At 42.4% G+C, this 12424-nt stretch overlaps 1 long non-coding RNA gene across 1 annotated transcript; it reads right to left on the bottom strand.

Moving 5' to 3' along the window:
* Positions 1-1066: 1066 nt before the first annotated feature.
* Positions 1067-2865, bottom strand: LOC308332550. Its single transcript, XR_013965723.1, has 3 exons — positions 2727-2865; positions 2492-2593; positions 1067-1607 (listed from the first exon to the last, which is right to left on the bottom strand). It is a non-coding gene; the product is annotated as an uncharacterized lncRNA (long non-coding RNA).
* Positions 2866-12424: the final 9559 nt, after the last annotated feature.

The raw sequence follows: 12424 nt of genomic DNA, 5'->3' as shown, positions 1-12424 counted from the left end.
CTCATGTAAAAGTTTAACCTTCACCGCTAATTTGAAGGTGAGGACTGAGGGTCTATATAGAACCATTTTGGTTCGAGTGGCAACCACACAGATAAAGTTATTGGCGTGTAATTTGATTGAATTATCCAATCTGAACACATGAGTTATGTATGGATTCACAATCTTATACCATATTACCAACCATTATTACTTAGACCATATTACGAGCAGTATTTTGATGGAATTGTGCACTTTACGATAAAAGCATGACATTTGGCACACAGTTGGAGAATGCCATAAGGAACATTTTTGGATCACATATTTGTCCCGTGGCCATAACCATGGCAGCCATTTTCTAAAATGGCCGCCACCTGCTGTTATTTTACCAATTCAGGTTCTAGACCACCATAGCATCTTGATTCTGGTAACAACTATAGTGTTTGAACAGTGGGTACATCACACACACACACACACACACACACACCCCTTCTAAGGTTCTTACTGTTATGATGCAGAGAGTTGAACCCAATATGCAGAGTAACCACAGACAAGTATAGCCGTTTAAGGATTTAATCAAAAATAGGAAGCAAAAATCTTACACTGAAGTTGAACGCAGGAAAATCAGGAATACATGTATCTTACTTCAGTAGAACACAGGAATCAGGAATGACAATAAGTCAACAGAGGAGAGAACATGCATCGGCAACAACAAACTATGAACTGACACTGAAGTTTGCAATGAGTCCAGTGAGTCTCATAGGGGGAGGGTTGATTGACGAATTGTTCACAGGTGGAATGACGAGGGAGTTGGAGACAGGTGAGTGAATGTGACTGCAGAGTGGAAGGGGAAGTGGGAGTGGCCAGGGCTGAGACATGGTCTGTGGAGTGACAGATCATGACACTTAAGGGCTGTATTTTGCGTGTCTTAAGTACCAGGTCTTATTACCTAACTTGAGTAAACTAAAGACCTGGAGGCGTGGTCAATGCCATTTGGCTATTCTGAGTGGCCAAAGAGCATTGATCACGCCTCCAGGTCTTTAGTTTACTCAAGTTAGGTAATAAGACGTGGTACTTAAGACACGCAGAATACAGCCCTATTACTGTCTTAAACTGACCTATATTTCTATAATACTAAACCATTACGATTATTTCTTTGGGGTTATATAATAACTATAGTATATATTTTTCAGGTTGTCTGGCTATATTATAGTTTTAAGGGTTTTGGTCCGGACTTACATTATTTAGTTATTGATCAAAAGTACTCCCATTAAAATGGTTAAATTAGAACCATCAATGACACATTGTTCTTATAGGATGCTTAATAACAAAACAGTTTATCCTACTATTATATGATATAGACGTATATTTTATCAGTGACAGTAAAACCTTGTATGTAAAGAGATTGAAAGTTAACATGGCTGAATAATGTAGCAGAAAGATCCAGATATAGAGGAAGAGAAGTGATTCATATAAGCACTGGAGTTGAAACTTTCAACTCAATTTTTGGGAACCAAGGGGTCGTCACGGGTCTTGCCAGTCCGGACATCTTTCAGGCTCAGTTTTCCTCCATAACAGGGGAGCGCTTGAAACACAAGGATGTGAACGTAATCTGCTCCACCAACATGAACCTACAGGAGAGATAAGAAGATGCAATACAATTTGTAATTCGTATTAACAATGTGTCCTTGTATAGAACAAAGGGAGAGGAAATTATTGCTCCTCCCCTTAGTCAAGTGACTACCCCACCACGGCCCCACCTCTTTATACCCCCTTCTTTCCCCCCCAACCTGTACATATCTATTTCAATTTGTATTACTTTGTATTAGGATTGGATTATTTTTGTTATTTTTCATGTCATAATTATGAATTGAATACCCAGGACCTGAATGAAAACAAGACCGCAAGGACTTATTTCGGTAATAGTAATACATCAAGTCAATAAATTATTCAATCAATCAATCAATATTATGCTGTTGCTCCAGCTCTTTGACTTGTGTATTCTCCATCATGTAAGGAAATCAAATGTCCATGGGAAATTCAACATGAATGGACATGACAAATAAAATAATGATATTCTATTATATTCTCAACTAGAGAATTACACAGTGGTGGAAAGTAAGTACATTTACTCCATTACTTTACTTCAGTAAATCTAAAAATTGTACTTGAGCGTTTCCAATGTAATACGTTTACTTCTACTCCACTACTATCAGAGGCAAATATTTAGTTTAGCTTTACTTTAATAATTATTTAAAAACAAATAGGTGATCTACAAGTCACAAGGCATCAATGAATTGTGAGCTTGTAGATCTGCTATTTTATTTTATATTAGGCTAAAGTTTGATACCTTGTGAAATGCCAAATGGGACATTCTGCATACTTTTGGTACTTTAAGTATATTGTAATGCCAATACTGTTGTACTTTCACTCAAGTAAATGTTTACTTTTTACTTAAGTTACTTTTACATTGCAGTACTGGTACTTTTATTAAAGGCTATTTATTGTTCATTACCTTGGTGAGGTAGTTTTGTCCTTCTACAACCTGGGTCTTGTAGGAAATGGCTTGGAAAACTGTGTAGATCTTCCCAGTTTTCCGCTCTAAATCCAACTTCATCTGTACATACGAAAATGTAAACAAAACAATACACAATACACCTGGTCAAAAACTGTTTTGTAGCCTAGCCTCATCATGTCATTCTAACAATGAAATAAGAGTTGATCCTGTCATATTGTATCTATATACTCACAACGTCACAAATGTGCTGAACAGCTGGATCTGCTTTCGCTGGCGCTGGCGTCCAGCCTCCGCAATTCTCCATTGCGATGATTATTGCAACAGCAGACAACAAAAACCATGTAAGGTAAAACGTCTCAGACTCAGCCAGTGGATTCAGCAGTGACTAGTGATACTAATACACAGCATGCAGACGCTTTATACTCACCCACCTCTAAGAGGAACAGCCCACTTTTCAACATGACGTCAGACAAATGGGCACATTTCCTAATAATGATGACTCAATCAGGTAAGCTGGTAGACTGCACCTTTCTTGAGAACATTTATGCACTTCCACGTTCGCCAAAAGTAGTGCATTGTTCCGTGGAAGAAAATACAAAATATTCACTTTGCTACAATACTAAATTCATGGTCAGGGACCACATGCAATACCTTCACGGACCACCAGTGGTCCATGGACCACTTTAGGTCCTACAGTTACCTAAAATCACTGTCCATGGATGTCATGTTTATACCTGCCACAGAAGACAGTGCTGCATTGTTTTACACAAAAGGGATTTTTTCAGTAGCTCAGGACACAAAGTCCAGAAATTCTAGCTGGATCAAACCAAGTGATGAGACAACCATGGGAAAGTGTGTGTGTGTGTGTGTGTGTGTGTGTGTGTGTGTGTGTGTGTGTGTGTGTGTGTGTGTGTGTGTGTGTGTGTGTAATGCTGTTTCCAATTTGTTTGCAGTGATGTTTTGGCACAATGTGCTACTTTTGCATGATGTTTTTATTTTTAGACTTTTTATACCTGCGTGATTTTGTTTTGGATTTTGAACTTTTTACACATTGCATGTTGTATATTTGCTGATGTTGTGTTTGGATAATGTTTGCACTAACATGTTTTACTTGTGTACACACACACACACACACACACACACACACACACCCACACACACACACACACACACACACACACACACACACACACACACACACACACACACACACACACACACACGCACACACACACTTCCCTGGAACACACACACACACACACACACACAAACACACACACACACACACACACACCCTCTTCCCTGGAAATACACACACAAACAAGTCCGCACACTCACATGCATGCGGGCACATTTCCTAATAAACATGACTCAATCAGGTAAGCTGGTAGACTGCACCCTTCTTGAGAACTACATTTTCTGTGGAATTTTTTTACCTCGGACTTCCCAATAACTGATAACATTGATGCACTTCCACGTCCGCCAAAAGTAATGCATTGTTCCGTGGAAGAAAATGCCAAATCTTCACTTTGCTACATTATTAAATTTATGGTCAGGGACCTTCACGGCTGACCAGTGGTCCACGGACCACCTGTTGAAAACCCCTGCATTAGAATGATGGAAATGGAACATTAACAGCCTGACGTGTCTCACACAGACACGGCCATTTACTGGCGTTTTTCTTTTTGTCGGGCCGAGCCTCCGGCCGACCCAGTAGGTAGGGTAGGGCCGGGCCTTAATTGTTGGGCCCGTTGAGAACTCTAGCACACACTACAGCTTTGCATAATGCAGCACTAAAACACCACGACCCAGTACTGTAGGCTTGATTGATTTAAGAGTTCATTATGTGCGTTCATTAACACTCTTAATAAGAGTTCATGTTATGGTCGGGTGGTGTCTTTTTTACACAGTGTCCGGCTGTTTAAGAATTGTTGACTTGTTATGGTCGGATGTTTCGCTGTTTTATTATAGGCCTAATTCATTGTGCGTGTGTGTGTGTACACACACACACGCACACAAGTTCACCTAACTTTGCTACTACAAGTAAAACATTTGATTTGATACTCCTTCTCTCTTTGTCTTTTTTTTTGCACTCTATATTCTATCCTTTTGTTTGCTGTGATTTGCTGTGTATACTGTTTGATGTTATATTTGCTGCTGCATTGTCTGAATGAAGTCAAACAAAAATAAGTTTTACTCTTATGTTAGCTCAGCAAGACCCCAAAGAGAAAGCGTTTGCCCAGGACCGAAACAAGTTAAAAAAAATGTAATTCATGAAAAACTTGGGAATGTTTTTTTTTTAATGTTTTGAAATCATAATAATTAGAAACAAAATATAGGACACAAAACATAAAGGGACCCATAAAACATGTGTGACCCACAAGGTTCCTGAGTTGACCCACTGTGAAACTGGTTAAACTGAAGTGATATTGATGATACATTCCAAATATTATCAAAGTATTGAAATACTATATATATGCAGCTGTATTTTTTCTTCATCTTTGTAGCACTGCTAACAATCATTGCTGCATCTTCCTTAATTAGTACACAATCAGTCACTTGGAAAAGTTGTATTTGTGTGAATCTATATACCGAATAAATATAATCAAGAAATTAATTGTCTTCCTCTTCAGTTTGTTCAGAAAAACTATTAACTATTAATAATACTATAATATAATAGTATTATTATAGTATAATAATATTATAATATAAAAATCACACCCGTGTGAAGTGAGGGGCGCTCTTATCTTACAACATCGAGAAGGGAATTCAGTATACAACCACTCAAACTTAATACATACAGGTATGTTTTACGTGTAACCTCTATTAATCTAACTAATATATTAAAGTCTAACTGATGTTGCTATAATTAGGTGTAATGATGTAAAACAAACTGTGTCAAAACAAACATTAAATTATCTTTATTGTTAGGCCTATAGGCCATGAGAACCATTAGAGCACACAACAATATTTTTGTTTAATGTTTGTCTTTAGTTCAATGTTTGTTTTATAAACACCATTGACAATGAAGGGAAAATGACGTCAATGTGCCTCATTACGTCATATTGTCTCTTTATGGTTAAGGCGTTTGTGTTTGTCAGATTTTACGGGGGCCAGTTTCGAATTGCAGCCGTCCGTAGGTGCCCTTTGAGAGCGGTTTTGAAGGAGTCAAGGGATTCACATGTCTTAATGACTGTTGGTAGGGCGTTCCACATTTTTGTGGCATAGGAGCGAAAATAATTTAGTCCCTTGTTTGTGCCGAATCTGGGTTGTACATGGTTTGTTGCACTCCCTCTGGTGTTGTGGGTGTGGACTTCGTTTACATTAAGGAAGTATTTATGGTTGGAATAACGTGCTCCTTCCACGCGCTACGTCCAACCAGGGAAACTCCCCCGTGTCAGGTGTAAAGGAGCAACTTGGACACTCAGGCATGAAGGAAGCATGAGTTCAAGTCCGTTGCTCTCCCCTTGTCCCCCATAAAATTATATGGGGACTAGGTTGGTGGAGGGTGTGTAGAGCCCAGGATCACATTAGATGATTGACACAGGGGTGAAAAATGGGTTACAAAAAAAATATATTTTAAGAAGGAAGTATTTAGACAGGTAGGCCTACATGGGTATCTTGGTGGTGTATCGAATGTTGTGTACCAGACCCATTGCAAGATGCTGTACTCTGTCGTCGACCCTAAGCCATCCCAGCCTGTCAAAATGAGCAGGGGTGAAGTGGGTTCGGGGGGTGAGGCCAAGTAGGAGCCTGACCAGTTTGTTTTGGGAGGTCCTGGAGCCTTAATGTTTTAAGGGCCTTTGAGGTGCTGTGCTACCACCAGACATCAGAGGAGTTTATAAATATAGCCTATATTCGAATATGACATCAAGGCATTTAATAGCAACTCAAGTAGTAAGTTGCTAACCCGGTACTTCAGTCCCTCAAATGAACAGTTTGGATCTGGTCACCCTACACTGGTAACTAATCCTACATTGTCAAGTATGAGGAATACAGTGGTTCTACTTAAATTGGTCCTGTGACCATAACTGATCCTACATTTTCAAGGATGAGGTGGGGTGAGGGTCTATTTCAGGTTCAGGTTGAGTTGCTACATGACAGGACGTATACAGGAGGTGGGCTTTCTGACCTTTGAGACTCGTCCCTTTCAGGCACAGTGTTTTTTGGTGCAGGAGACTCTGAGGCATTGTATCTCGGCGGCCTCCTGCCAGTGTTTCTCCATACTTCTCATGAGCTCTATAGTGTTCTGGGGCTCTGTTATAGTCAACATACATTGTCTTGGCTAGGAGGTTGCTTTCCAGGGCTCTGGCTGGGCGCTGCAGGGTCCAACCCAGTCTTGTGCAGATGGCTGCTGCATGGCACGCCTGGAGGCCCCATGAACCTCACTGGCTCGGTTGGTGTGATTATAGTTGGGGTGGTCTGCCCCCGCAATCAGGATGAGCCTTTCAAACTGCGACAGTCTAGCCGAGTGTCTGTATTTGGTTGGTTTTGAGGCTATAGATACAGGATGCGATTGCTCAACTATAGCCCTGCAGGTGACTTGAGGTGAAGGCTCCTTCGATTCGGTATAACATCGCTTTGGCTGAGATGATGGAGACACGACATGGATGCCCCCCTACAGTGTCTGCACATCCTGCCTGGTATAGTTCTTATAGGGCAGATCTCCAGGTGTTCCGTTGAGGCCTTGAGTCTTGTCCACTGCAGTGGGAAGAAGCATTGTGCGTTCGTTCTGACCCATCTTCGAGAAAGGTGTCGAGGGAACGGCCACTGTGGCGCAATATAACTAACTGTACTTTGAGTAGGATTATTTTCCCGTCATTTGGCTTGTTACGCCTTTTTATTGTTTTTTTTTTTGAAGGGACAGACAGTATAGGCTGACAGGAAACGGGAGAGAAGACATGCAGTAAAGGCCGTGTCGGGCTCGGGAGTCGAACCCGCGGCCACACTGCGACTGTATTACCAGTCGGGGTGCCCAGACGGTTACGCCACCGCCTGGGCACGGTGGAGCACCTTGGCAGTGGTGTTCACCATGGCCGTCTCTCTCCGAGTCTCGCTTTTGCCTCAAGCAGGACTACAAGGTGTTTTGCCAGCCAATGCACTGCAGGCTCCTGAGATCACACTGGTCAGCTATAGGTGTGATCTACCACCACAGCGCTGTAAAGTTTTGGAATTGATCCACAAAGCACTGCTTTAACTCCAAAGACTTGTTTATTGAATTCTCTTGGTATGAACACATGAATCAATGCAAGCTATGAATCCATCTACATGCTTCGCTGACAACACATAACAATCTGACATCCGGGACCTTTCTTCAGTGGTGTTACTAGTATTCTGACATGCCAAGCGCCCCCTTATGGATGAAAGGTTAAACTGTCAAATGCATGAACATTACAAGCGCCAGCAGCACCACTTCTGGGTTCGAATCCATTCTGTGATCTGTTCTGTCGTGAGTCTCTATATAGTACACTGAGGTGTTCGTTATGGACAGTATAGGCATTCACATTCCCCGTCTCTTATAGGACGGGGCTGCAGCCTCACACTCAGCTCCGTCTTCGGAAACCATGCAGAACGGTGGCATGATATCTGCCCATTTTCTTCTGAGGTGACCAATGTTTTGTTCAGGTATAAGCGTCGGCCACCTGCAGGCAAGCCTCTTCACGCTTGAGGTGGTCAACTATAGGACTTGATACTTGAACCGCTGGGTGGCGTTGGATGGCAGCAGGTTCGAGTGATCATTTGAGGTTGGGCAAACTCACTCGGGTCTGTTGGTGAAGTCAGGGATGGTACAGTGTAGGTCGTGGCCCCCTGTATAGAGCGCCGCAGTCCCCGCCCCCTTTCAGAAAAGCGAGTGGCCCAGGAAGGGAAAGCCCCATGCATTCTGCCATCGGCACTTTTAATATAATTTATTTAAAGACGGTTACGCCGCGGACAAAGCCAATTCGGATCGTGACGAATCATGACAATGAACACAATATTTTGGGACGATCAAATCATTAGAAAGAAGAAAAGAAAGTCAGGAGACAACACTATTTGTTTTATTTTTCGTCTTATAAATTATTTGATCGGCCCAAAATATTGTGTTCATTGTCATGATTCGTCACGATCCGAATTGGCTTTGTCCGCGGCGTAACCGTCTTTAAATAAATTATATTAAAAGTGCAGATGGCAGAATGCATGGGGCTTTCACTTCCTGGGCCACTCGCTTTTCTGAAAGGGGGCGGGACTGCGGCGCTCTATAGCTGCTCCACTGTGTTATTGGGTGGGGGGGGGGCTACCTGGTACAAGGGCTGGTGTTCTGGTTGGCGAGCAGGATGGGGCTCCGGCTAGGAGTACACACTATTGTCTAGCATGTTGTAAATAGTACCACTGTATTCCTCATCCTTGAAAATGCAGGATTAGTCGCACCAGAATCAAGATCCTATGTGATCTAGAACTTGAGTTATTGTAAAATAACAGCAGGTGGTGGCCATTTTGGAAAATGGCGGCCAGGTCACCACGGGACAACTCTGCGATGGCCCCATAGCCAAAAATGTTCCTTATGGCATGCTTTAACTGTATGCCAAATTTCATGCTTTTATCGTGACGTGCACGATTTTGGCGCTGGGCTAAGTGGGGTATTATTATTCCAATATCTAACTTTAGTTCCCCACTTACTATTATTGTCTCATTTATTTTGTATTTATTTTTATACAATTACTCATTCATGATAACATAGGTATAGGCAGGCACTAACATCACCATTCTAGGTTCAACAGAATGGAAGTTACGTGTAATTTGAAGTAATTCCATGTAAATTAGCCAACCATCTTTATTTTTTTCCCATATCAGAATTTTCTAAACATTATTATTTAAAATCTAGTTAATTCCTCAAACAGTATTGACAGTATTGATATAGCAAAAGAAAACAAAGAAAAAACAGCAATTGTAAGAAAATTGAGACATTATTAAAAAAAAACAAGATTCCGATTTTGGTCATTTTGGAAATTGGGCAAGAAATATATATTTTTTTAATGTGTAGACTTGACACTCGAACTAAAATTGTTCTATAGGACATTATCGACAAATTACATTATCTACGAATGCAGAATTTACTAAATGGTGATAGAAATGCAATACCACTCCTTTCCATGCCATTCCGGAAGGCAGCATTCAGGAGAATTGTTTTTTTTCCCCGAAGTCTCCTGAACTTGAACACAGCATTTTGCGGTGAACACATTTGTTTAGAAATCCATGTCGTTACACCTGCATCTCCACTAGCTAATGAGTGCTGGGTTGCGCCCCAAAAATAGCTTATCTACAAGCTCTCAACGCGTTGCAGCGCGAAGCGCTGTGAGCTTGTATGCACTTCCCATTGCAGTCAGAACTGCAGCATCACTCCCAATCTTCCGCCGTAGTCTGAAAACCCACCTTTTCAGACTCCATCATGGCCCATAGCACTTACCCCACCCCCTTAGATAGCATTTCTGTAGACTTAAGCCCAACACACACTGGCTCCGTCCGACGCGGCGCGACGCATTGCCGCATGGCGACGCCTGGAAAATAGAACTGGTTCTATCGGCACGTCAGGCGAGGCATCAGCGCGCGTCGGACACTGCCGGTGTGCGATAGGTTCATTGAAAATAACGGACGCGGCTGTTTTGACGTGCGGCGTTCGCAGACGGTGTGGGAGGCCCTTGAGATAGCATTTGATACAGACTTATAGCATGTTATGTAGACAGCACTATAATTGCATTGTATGTAGTCATAGCTCGTCATAGTACATAGCATAGTATAGTATATATGTATAGTTTATATGTATAGTTTCATTATATAGATATTCCACTGTTACTTTCTTAGCTTACGCATGTTTCATGATAACATGATGTATTCCCATGCTTCCCATGCTTTTTTTTGTTCTTGCTTAATGTAAATCAAAATAAGAGCGTCTGCTAAATGCCTAAATTGTTGTAGATCTGCTATTTTTGTCCAAAAAGTGTCCTCTTACGGGATTTCAGCCCCTGTCTCTCTAACACTCTCTTGCACGTCCCTGACTGCCAAAGACACCGAGAGCTGCCAGCCAGCAAACTATAGTGCTGTGGGAACCAACACAATGCTCGAGGACGTCCCACATTGACATAATATGTGGATGTACTCAAGAGCAATCTTCGTTCCTACACTCTCACCTATGGTCATGAAGTGTGGGTCATGACAGAAAGAATAAGGTCGCGAATACAAGCGGCCAAAATGAGTTTTCTTCGACGGGTGGCTGGCATCTCCCTTAGAGATAGGGTGAGAAGTTCAGTCACACGAGAGAGACTCGGAGTAGAACCGCTGCTCCTTCGCCTGGAAAGGACTCAGCTGAGGTGGTTCGGGGCATCTGGTTAGGATGCCTCTCGGTCGCCTCCCTATAGGGAGGTCCTCGACGCACGTCCCACTGGGAGGAGACCCCGGGGCAGACCAAGGCGCAGTTGGAGGAAACACATCGACTCACTGGCCTTGGAACGTCTCGGGATCCCCCAGGAGGAAGTCACTAATGTGGCTCTGGAGAGGGAAGTCTGGAGCTCTCTCTGGTGGAGCTGTTGCCCCTGCGAACCGACTACGGATAAGCGGTTGAAGATGGATGGATGGACTCAAGAAAGACGCAGGAACGCAAAGCACCAACAAGCTGGCCAGGGTGTATGGAGAGAAGCAGGATGACTGGAAGCGATGATGGATAGGGCTCGCCTGAGGACCAGGGAGAGTTGCCACTCCATTTGCCACTCACTTTTATGCATGCGCAATAAGCCTGTATACTTTCCTGTGCTGAATTATCAAATAGATGCCGTTAGTTGAATAATATCAGCTGCAGCCAAATCCCAATTCTGGGGCCTGTTATTGAAGATGACTCAAATCAACGCGAGTTTCCCCTCGGATATGTATTAATAAACCTCATAGTCATAGGGTTTTTCTTTTTTTAATGGAAATTCCTTTAGTTTTAGACATAGTTTCAGTCATCTGGATTGTTTTACATATATTCTAGTTTTAGTCGGCCATGAGATTTTAGTCGACGGTTGATTTTGTCGTCAAAAATGTATTTTGGTGGGCCTTTGACGTACGTAAATGTACTTAAGTTTCCACCAGTGAAATGAAGTTGCGAACTGCAGCTTTAAGTGTGTGTGTGTGTGTGTGTGTGTGTGTGTGTGTGTGTGTGTGTGTGTGTGTGTGTGTGTGTGTGTGTGTGTGTGTGTGTGTGTGGGCCGGTGGCCTGAGGCACCAAGGGGGTTCTGGGAAGTGAACTCGGAGCTGCCAAGGTTCAATCCTCATATCCTTTTATTTGATTGAACAGTAAACGAGAACACTTCCTCATAATCACGCTCTGGTGCGGCCAGAGACGCGTTGCCAAGTCTGATCGGTAACAAGCGACTTTGGGCTTGTATTGGTGGTAGCTGTGGGATGCATTTCTTCTTTGCATTTGTTTCTAAAGTGTTAGTTCATATAGTCCATAGTTCATAGTCGAGTGGGAAATGTGGTATATATATTTTCTTATTGGCCTAAAATATTGTCTGTCAGCATTGAGCAATTTGTTTTATAGAGGTTTATATATATGACCATGCCATGCATCCTCTATTAAAACATTGCTCAATGCTTGGCTATTTTCAACATGCGACCAAATGTAAAATGACTTGTCCCTCACTTATACTGGATCTCTTGTCCACTAGTCCCTTCCTAACATTTTAGTCTAGTTTTTATGTGTTGACGAAATTGTCAATATATTTAGTCTTTAGTTTTTGTCATCATAGCTTAGTTTTTCATTTAGGGTGCGTTCGGAAATGCGCACCGGGAATGTGGTCAGTTTGTTGAGTGTGGTGGGCGGTGACGTCACAGAGTGCGTTCGGTGTGCCTTATTTACGAACGACCACAGCTGTGACGCATTCACACCGCCGACACCGGACAACCCCAGCTTCAGGG

This window comes from Protomyctophum bolini, assembly GCF_963924005.1.
Source record: "Protomyctophum bolini genome assembly, chromosome: 18".
Classification (NCBI taxonomy): domain Eukaryota; kingdom Metazoa; phylum Chordata; class Actinopteri; order Myctophiformes; family Myctophidae; genus Protomyctophum; species Protomyctophum bolini.
Note: the sequence above shows the minus strand (reverse complement) of the source record. Positions and strands in the feature narration are given on the sequence as shown.